The sequence below is a fragment of the Phaethon aethereus genome (genome assembly GCF_964289735.1).
Source record: "Phaethon aethereus genome assembly, chromosome: 4".
In the NCBI taxonomy this organism is placed as follows: domain Eukaryota; kingdom Metazoa; phylum Chordata; class Aves; order Phaethontiformes; family Phaethontidae; genus Phaethon; species Phaethon aethereus.
In genome coordinates, this window is record NC_138578.1 from 2411395 (window position 1) to 2419270 (window position 7876).

The following is a 7876-nucleotide window of genomic DNA, read 5'->3' on the forward strand; positions in this document are numbered from 1 at the left end:
GCAAATGCCTCCTCTTGCTCCACATTAAACACATTTTGCATGGCTGCTGAAGCAGTGGAGAGACCTCTTTCTTGTCTCAGCTAAAGTAAAGTAGTTTAACTGCTCTGTGACTGCTGCTTTTAGTGAGCATACATTGGAGTGCATGATGCGTCAGGGTAAGTAAGAAGCCGAGCAGGTCTGTTGTCTCTAAATCACAGAGAAATACAGAAGAACAAGAATAGATCGCAATTCTCTAGTTATGAAAAGCCATTTTTATTGTGACTACTTTTCATAGCCATGAAGCATTTTTTATTAATGATGTTAAAGAACATCCTATTTTATCTCAGCACTGAAACCCTGGAAAATCAAAAGAAAGGCAGGAATATTTACGGGGTTCCAGCAATCTAAGATACCTTAAATGGGAGATACATATTTTTTTTTTCCAAAGGCTAAGTGTAGTTTGCTACTGCAATGGATAAAGGATTCTTGCAGCCCATGGGACCACTGAATTTCTTTTAGCTGAACCCTGACATGAAGATTTACAGATCTAGCAACGATTGCTGCAGAATTTTGGGTTTGCTTCATTCAGTGTTCTGGTTTGTTTTTTCATAAAAATCTAACTGTGTGATGCGCAAAACCACGTCGCTTCTCCATACAGATTTTCTAGATCCTTGGTGTGAATTATTTTCTTTTTTGGCAAATTATTTTACCTTTAGAAATCAAGAAACTGCTTACTAGCAATGGTATATTTAAAACATTCCCGTGGAGAGTGACTCCACCTCTCAAGTGCAGCATGGGAATGCAGTGGGTGCACTGCTGGCTCGAGGCACGATACTGTGTCATAATTACAACTCCCTGAAACAAGCAGAGGCCTATCTTCCTGTTGCAAAATCACAATGATATTACAAGGGGAAAAGGCAGATAAGGCCCACATTCAGGAAAATGTGGAAACATGCTTACCCAAAGAAGTCTTCACGTCCTCATTCTTTTTCCTTTCCTACCCCCTTCCATTAATCTTCCCGCTTCCAACTCCCTTCACTTAACTATTTAATTCGCCATTCCCAGGAAGGTCCATGACTCAAAATGACAGTAAATACTGTCACAGAAGTTCATGACAGTTACTCTGCTCATTTGCTACACAGTCGTTTTATCTCCTCTGTAAACTCTTGGGGCAGTTTTTTTTCTTTTTCTGTTATTGTACAGAACCCATCACAACTGGGATCCCAGCCATGGTGGGTGCCTTGCACTGACACTGAAAATACGGTGAAAATAACAGGCAAATCCTACTCTGCAAAACATACCAGGTGCCAGCTCCCCTACTGAGGCCTCACTGATAATCGCTTAGTGAAAAAAATAAAGGCAAATTGGTACCTGGGACAGACTGTCCCTTCCCTGTCAAGTGCCATTCCTCACGAACAGGCCTGCATGCACTGAAGTTGGGATCTGTAGGAGAGAAGCACATCAAAACAGATGCATGTTGCCAGCAGGATCCCTTTGGAAATGTAAAGTTGCAAAGGGTGTGGAGGGCAGGTAAATCAGAGAACACTGTTAGGGCCTGGAGAAACCCAACTGTAGGAGAACACACCTAGCAAGCAGTCATGGAGCCTGCTATAGAAAGCTGCTCTCTCTTGTTATGCCCCCATCACACATATATACTGCTGGGCTACCCTAGATTTTGCAGTGTCTCATAATGAAAAGGGGAAATGCTCCCAGGGGAATAGTTCAAGGCCTCTCCTGACACTTTCTGTGTGGTTAAATGATTTGAGAACCCTTTTTTAAAAACTAAACCATGGATGAAATAGTCCTGTCCCATGCACTGGAAGGTCTTTAAGACATATAAAAACTCATTACTAACTATTAGACCTTTCTTTAGCAAATGTTTTATGCTTGGCCACAATAGAGGGGTGGAAACAGCAGATAGGAGGGGTAGGATATCTTTCGTTCTCTCTTTGTGTGCATCCATGTACTTCATGGATCTCTGGTCTTCGCCACCCAAGATAGGAATCGTGCTTGTCCTTATTTCAGACTTCAGTGCTACAATCATCTCTTACAGCTGACAGACCTGTTCACACCACGTCTAACTGGATCCAAATCTTGCATTGCTTCCTTTAGGAGCTGTGGCCTTAAGGCATACAGAGACATGAAACAGCCTTTCCAGAACGAAGTGTAGTTTCATCTCAACAGTGAGAATGCAATCATAACTAGAAAAGCATTTGATTTAATAAATACTCTACCAGTTTCTGTCTTATCTAAAATTTTGGTAGACTCGTCCATTCATCTCCCTCTGCCGCATGAGGTTTGCAGTCTGCTTTCATCTATGTACCTGTGGTACTCTGTTTACTTCCATCACCACGTTTCTGAATCCTGCCTGTATTTTCCTGTGGGATATACAACAGAAGAAATTCAGAGGTAAATATTACAGGGACTGACATCTAGTCATCAAGAATGGTGCTTTTATGAAGGTGGGGCATCCTTCTCTTTTGCATGCTATCAGGAATTTAACCCCTGGCTGCCATTTGACTCAGCAGCTCATCAACAGATGAGAACCTGCAGGTCCTTAACATTTTAGGTTTCCTGATGGCTCACCATAAAGAGCCTCTGCTGGCTGGATGTTTCACAGCATAGGCCCAGGAGGACAGCAGAAGCAGCTTTACATGTGGTACGCTCCCAGTCTTAGAGGAGCAGCTCTTGGGAAACACCTCAGTGCATCAGTAATACACAAAGAAAGTGTTTTCAGAGACTTTGCTCTTGTGCCTTTCATGCACAGCTAATACACAGACTTCTCAATGAATTTACACATACTACGTATGTTTCTAGTACTGTATGCATAATTAATAAAATAATAATTCCATTACTGATAACAGCTGCGAGTTGAGAAATTTCTGAAAGGTTTGCAAGTTGTTAGCAATCGAATTTCACTGTACTCAAGCTTTAATTTATTCTTCCCACATAGCACAATTAACAGCTGGCAGGAAAGTAGTTCTCTACAGGGCAGAGCTACCTTGCAATTGCTAGGTTCAAGAGCGACCTCGGAAAGGTCTGTGAACAAAGTTGCTGCTTGTGTAACAGCAGCCTGTGCTCTCGGTTTAGCTGTGCAGGGATGCACACAAAGTTAAGTGCATCGAACAGGCCAGGCTGGGATTTGCATTTAGAACACTGTTTGACTTCTAGATCTGGGACAATGACTTTCTAAGAGATGATAGATTTGTCTGCAGCACTTGTTTTTGCTTCTGAGCAAATTAATACTTTTAACTGTTAGGAGAACAGCAGCAAAAATGTTCTGTTGCAATTTGGCCCTGCTCGACTCTCATGTTTTTGACACTCGCCAGCTAAATAACCACAGTCCTCATGAATTTTAAGCCAGACATACACACACATTCCTGTACACCCATGTGGTAATTGTGATATAGATCATGTCCTATGTTTTAAAATTACACATACACAACCATATTCCTCATAATCTGAGCTACACCAAAATTAGCAAGTACAGTGACTCACACCCATCAGCTCCTTCTGCTTAGGTTTGCTGCCTCCCTGACTCATCAGCTGGTTCTGCACATAAAGCCTCATGACTCAGAGGTGGCAAACTGTGCCACCTGTGTAGGAGGACAGAGCATTGCTTCAGGCCATCTTTTCCTCGCAGTTCTTGTCACTCAGATTTCTCTCCTCGCTCAACTCTGCTCTCTTCCAAACTCCACCCTGAACCTGGACAGCCCCCATCCTCTTCTTCCCACCGCACTGAGCACCGATCCACACTATGTCCTCATCGCTCCGTTGCGCATCTCGTTTTCACCTCCGTTGCAGAGCAATGCTAGAGCCCTCACTGCTGAGCTAGAGCACTCTCAAGCTGAAAGGGGCCAAAGAATCATGCTAGGGGACGAGGGGTGGAGGAAATATGTTGTGGGGTGGGAGAATGTCACTAGTGGCGGTGTAAGGCAGGCTATGACTTGCTGTTAAACTGAGAGCTTGCTAGGAAAGGAAGGAAAGGAAGCTGCAGGGCATGCACTGGAATGTATGGCAGACTCTGGCATGTGGCACTGTCTGGATAACCTAAACAGCGTAACAAGTTAGCTGAGGACCTGGCTTGCTATGCCAAGCCCACTTAAGCAGTAAATCTCTTATGGTCCAAGTTTTACTACCTTAAATCAAGTTATAGTTGCTAGACTGCATACTCCTCCAATGCAGATTGCAACAGCCAACAAACAATAGCTTGATCTTATACTCTTGCGCATTTAGTCCTACTCTCCACCTGCTTTCTTCCCCAAGGACACCTCAGGTCATGGGAGGAACCATTATGGATTATACAGCTAGAGTCCACGGAGACTGACAGAACTTCTCCAAGCCCTCGAGTTTTCTATACAGTCCTGAAGCAGTTCCAGGACCAACTAGGTTTGCTTGTTCTGTTGCTGATGAACACGCAAACAGCCCTGGACTACCGGGAACACCCTCTGCATGCCAAGGGACAAGCACAAGCCCAGCAGCACCCCAGGAGGAACAGAGAGCACACATGAGATGTGCCCATGCTGTCCACAGCAGTAGATCAAAGGAGAACCTGGCTGTGCCAACACAGGAAGAGGCTAGGCAAAATTCTGCTCAGCTTTCTTATCTCCAACAGCAGTGAAGGGACTGTGTCACCCGGCAACGCTCCTGGCAGACCTGGCGAGCATGGGGATAGGCAAGAGAAGCATGTGGGGCACGTGTCCCAAGGACAGGGCAGAGAAAACAGAGATGAATTATGTGACCGAGAGCCTCTCTTGGCCCTGCGGGAAGTTCTGGATGCAGTCTCCTAGCGACACAGAGTCCTCAAGCTCTGCCCTTCAGGGCCTCGTAGTGTGTGGAGCTGTCGGGATGAGCGCAGCTCTGTGGTGAGTGGGAGCAAGGGACCAAGGGAGGTCTGGTGAGGACCTTAAGCTCCTTCGTTCATCTGCCTCTCCTCCTGGAATGTTCACTCTTCCCTCCTGAAGCTCCAGCTGGAGTAGACCCACACCCATCAGAGTTAGCAGTGTTTGGACCTGAGTTTTGCCCTCTTAAATGTGTTAGTGGGAAAACAGGCAAAACAAGCAAATCACTTTTCTCAGCCCCTGGCTTGTAACCTAGTCCCTTGCCTGGCTTCTGAATGTCAGCATCCAGCACAGCTCCTTTCTCATACCCTGAGACCTTGGAGCGTGAGTGGTCCTGCACGTTTGGTCCTCAGCTTTGACACCAAGCAGTGAACTCCCCTGCTGTGTGCTGGTTTCACACAGGGCAAACAGTGGAGCTAAACTGTCACAGAACAGGCCAGGCGTGGTGAGGCTTTTATTCCTGCTCTCTTAATACAAGCAAAGTGAGTCTTAAAACACAAGTTCATCAAACCACTAACTAGAGGGGTTTGGTTTCAGGTACAAGGAAAAGAGGTCATCCAGATGCTTGCCAGCATGCAGCACTAAACAGAGGTTCTCAGATTCACTTAATGGCTGGCGCTGGCAGTTTTTAAAAAGTGGTCTGGTTGATTTCAGAAATGGCTTCCCTCCTCCATGTGATATCATCATCTGTAGCCCAGTGGGGCTTTCCCCTATCCTGCTACAGAGTAGATCCCACCTGGCTTAACAAAAGGCAAAAAAAAGATATCTGCTAAACCAAGCTGTAAGCTGAGGTCAAAGCAGGAAGCCAGGAAGGATTTCACAAAGAATATGGACCCCCACGTAAGCCACCACCCTCAGTTATTTCACTCTCACTTGAAAGATGGCATCTTTCCAGACGTTGTTGCTATTCTTTCTTGCAGTGAGCAACCATCCAGCGCTTGAAAGGCAAAACCAGTCCAGGACCGTGTTCCCTCTTGCCTTATAAACCCCCTGCCCCTTGTTACTACTTACAAACAGGAAGCAAACAAAGTCTGATCTTACTGTAGCGTTAGCTATATGGAGTTGGCAGGTTTTTGAGACACTTTGCTAACATGGTGAGATTAGTCACACCGGTCAGTTACTGGACCAGTCCCACATTTTCCCATCAACGTAAGACACTGCAAAACACAGACTTTACCCTCCAGCCTTGGAAACATCTCATGATAAGCCCGAGCATGCCAGGAACAGTAAAGAATCTCTCATTCAAACAGAGTAAATGGTGATCGTACACTTTTCCCTATATTATCACAGAATCACAGACTCATTAAGGTTGGAAAAGACCTTTAAGATCATCAAGTCCAACCATCAACCCAACACCACCGTGCCCACTAAACCATATCCTGAAGCGCCACGTCCACATGTGTTTTGAACACTGTCCTGGTTTCAGCCAGGATAGAGCTGGTTTTCCTCACAGAAGCTAGTGTGAGACTGTGTTTTGGATTTGGGATGAGGAACTGTTGATAATGTGCTGATGTTTTGGGTTGTTGCTGAGCCGTCAAGGACAGTCCAGCTTCTTGTGCTGGCCTGCCAGCGAGCAGGCTGGGGGTGCATGGGGAGCTGGGAGGGGACACAGCCGGGACAGCTGACCCAGACTGGCCAAAGAGATATTCCCTACCATACGACGTCATGCCCAGTACATAAACTGGAGTTGGCCGGGGGGGCGGAAATCGCTGCTCGGGGACGGGCTGTCGATCACGGGGTGGTGAGCAATTTCTGTATTGGGCATCACTTGTTCTTATACATTCCTTTGTTGGTATTATCATTATTGTTCCCTTCTTTCTTTCTGTCCTATTAAACCGTGTTTATCTCAACCCACGAGGTTTTTCCTAATTCTCTCCCCCGTCCCGCTGTGGGAGGGAGAGTGAGCGAGCGGCTGCGTGGTGCTTAGTTGCCGGCTGGGGCTAAACCACGACAGTCCTTTTTGGCGCCCAACGTGGGGCCCGAGGCTTGAGATAATAACGGTTGCAGGTCACAATATCAGTTTGATTTGCATCATGCTCTCGTCTTTGCTGTACATGTTAAGGATCGGTGTTGGTTTCTGCGGGCTGCTGTACTCTGCAATGATCAGTAATGTCTCGCCTGTGAATTTTGTTTTTAGAGCACTGACCTTGAGCTTAATGTGGTATCATCTGAGCTCTGTACTAAAGCCGTTACTGTATTTTGGCTACAGTCTTGTGGAGACGATTAGCAATTATACTTCTGCCTCTGAAAGTTTTTTTATGGAGGAAATGCAGAATGGTACCTTTGATACCCTCTATCATAACATTTCCTCCTTCATCACAATAATTTTTCAGTATTTTGAACACCCTTGGCTGGTTAAAATACCTCTATTGCTACTTCTGGGGAACATGGTTTCAGTTTTGTCTAAGGTTGGCAAGCAATTTAAGAATATCACCCGGAGATCTGCCCCAAGGCTGGACAGTTATGAATGGCAGGGTGTGTGGAACAGCATGGGCAAATGCCTGGGGCGGTGGGCACCTCCGGTGTTTTGGAGCTTCACTCCCGAACAAGTGCAGAATCCTGATAAACTAGCAGAATATCTGGAAGAAGTATGCTGTCAGCCTGGCAGCTCCAAGGAGACACAAATCATTGCCATGTGCTGGGGCCTGGCCCATGCCTACCGAACCCTATTTAACACTATGCAAAGGGGAGAGGGGCTCTCTGGGTCTGATGGCAATGTGGCAGGCACTGTGACTACTCCAACGTCTGTAGCAGGCACTGTCACTACTCCAACCCCCACGGCGGGCACTGCCACTACTCCAACCCCCATGGCGGGCACTGTAGCTACTCAGACTGTTGCAGCTGAACCAGAGAACCAGCCCATCCCGGTATCAGTTGCCCCTGTACAAAAGAAGAAATCTTGGAAGCGGAAGTCAGCTCGTTTAGTAAGGGAGGAGGAAGATCCTGCTAAGAAGGAGCCAGAGGAAGAGAGTGAGGAGGCAGAGTGCTCTGAAGCAGGGCCATCACAAGCACGGAAGAGGGAAGAGAGCGAGTCATCGCTTGAAGAGGAGGAAGAG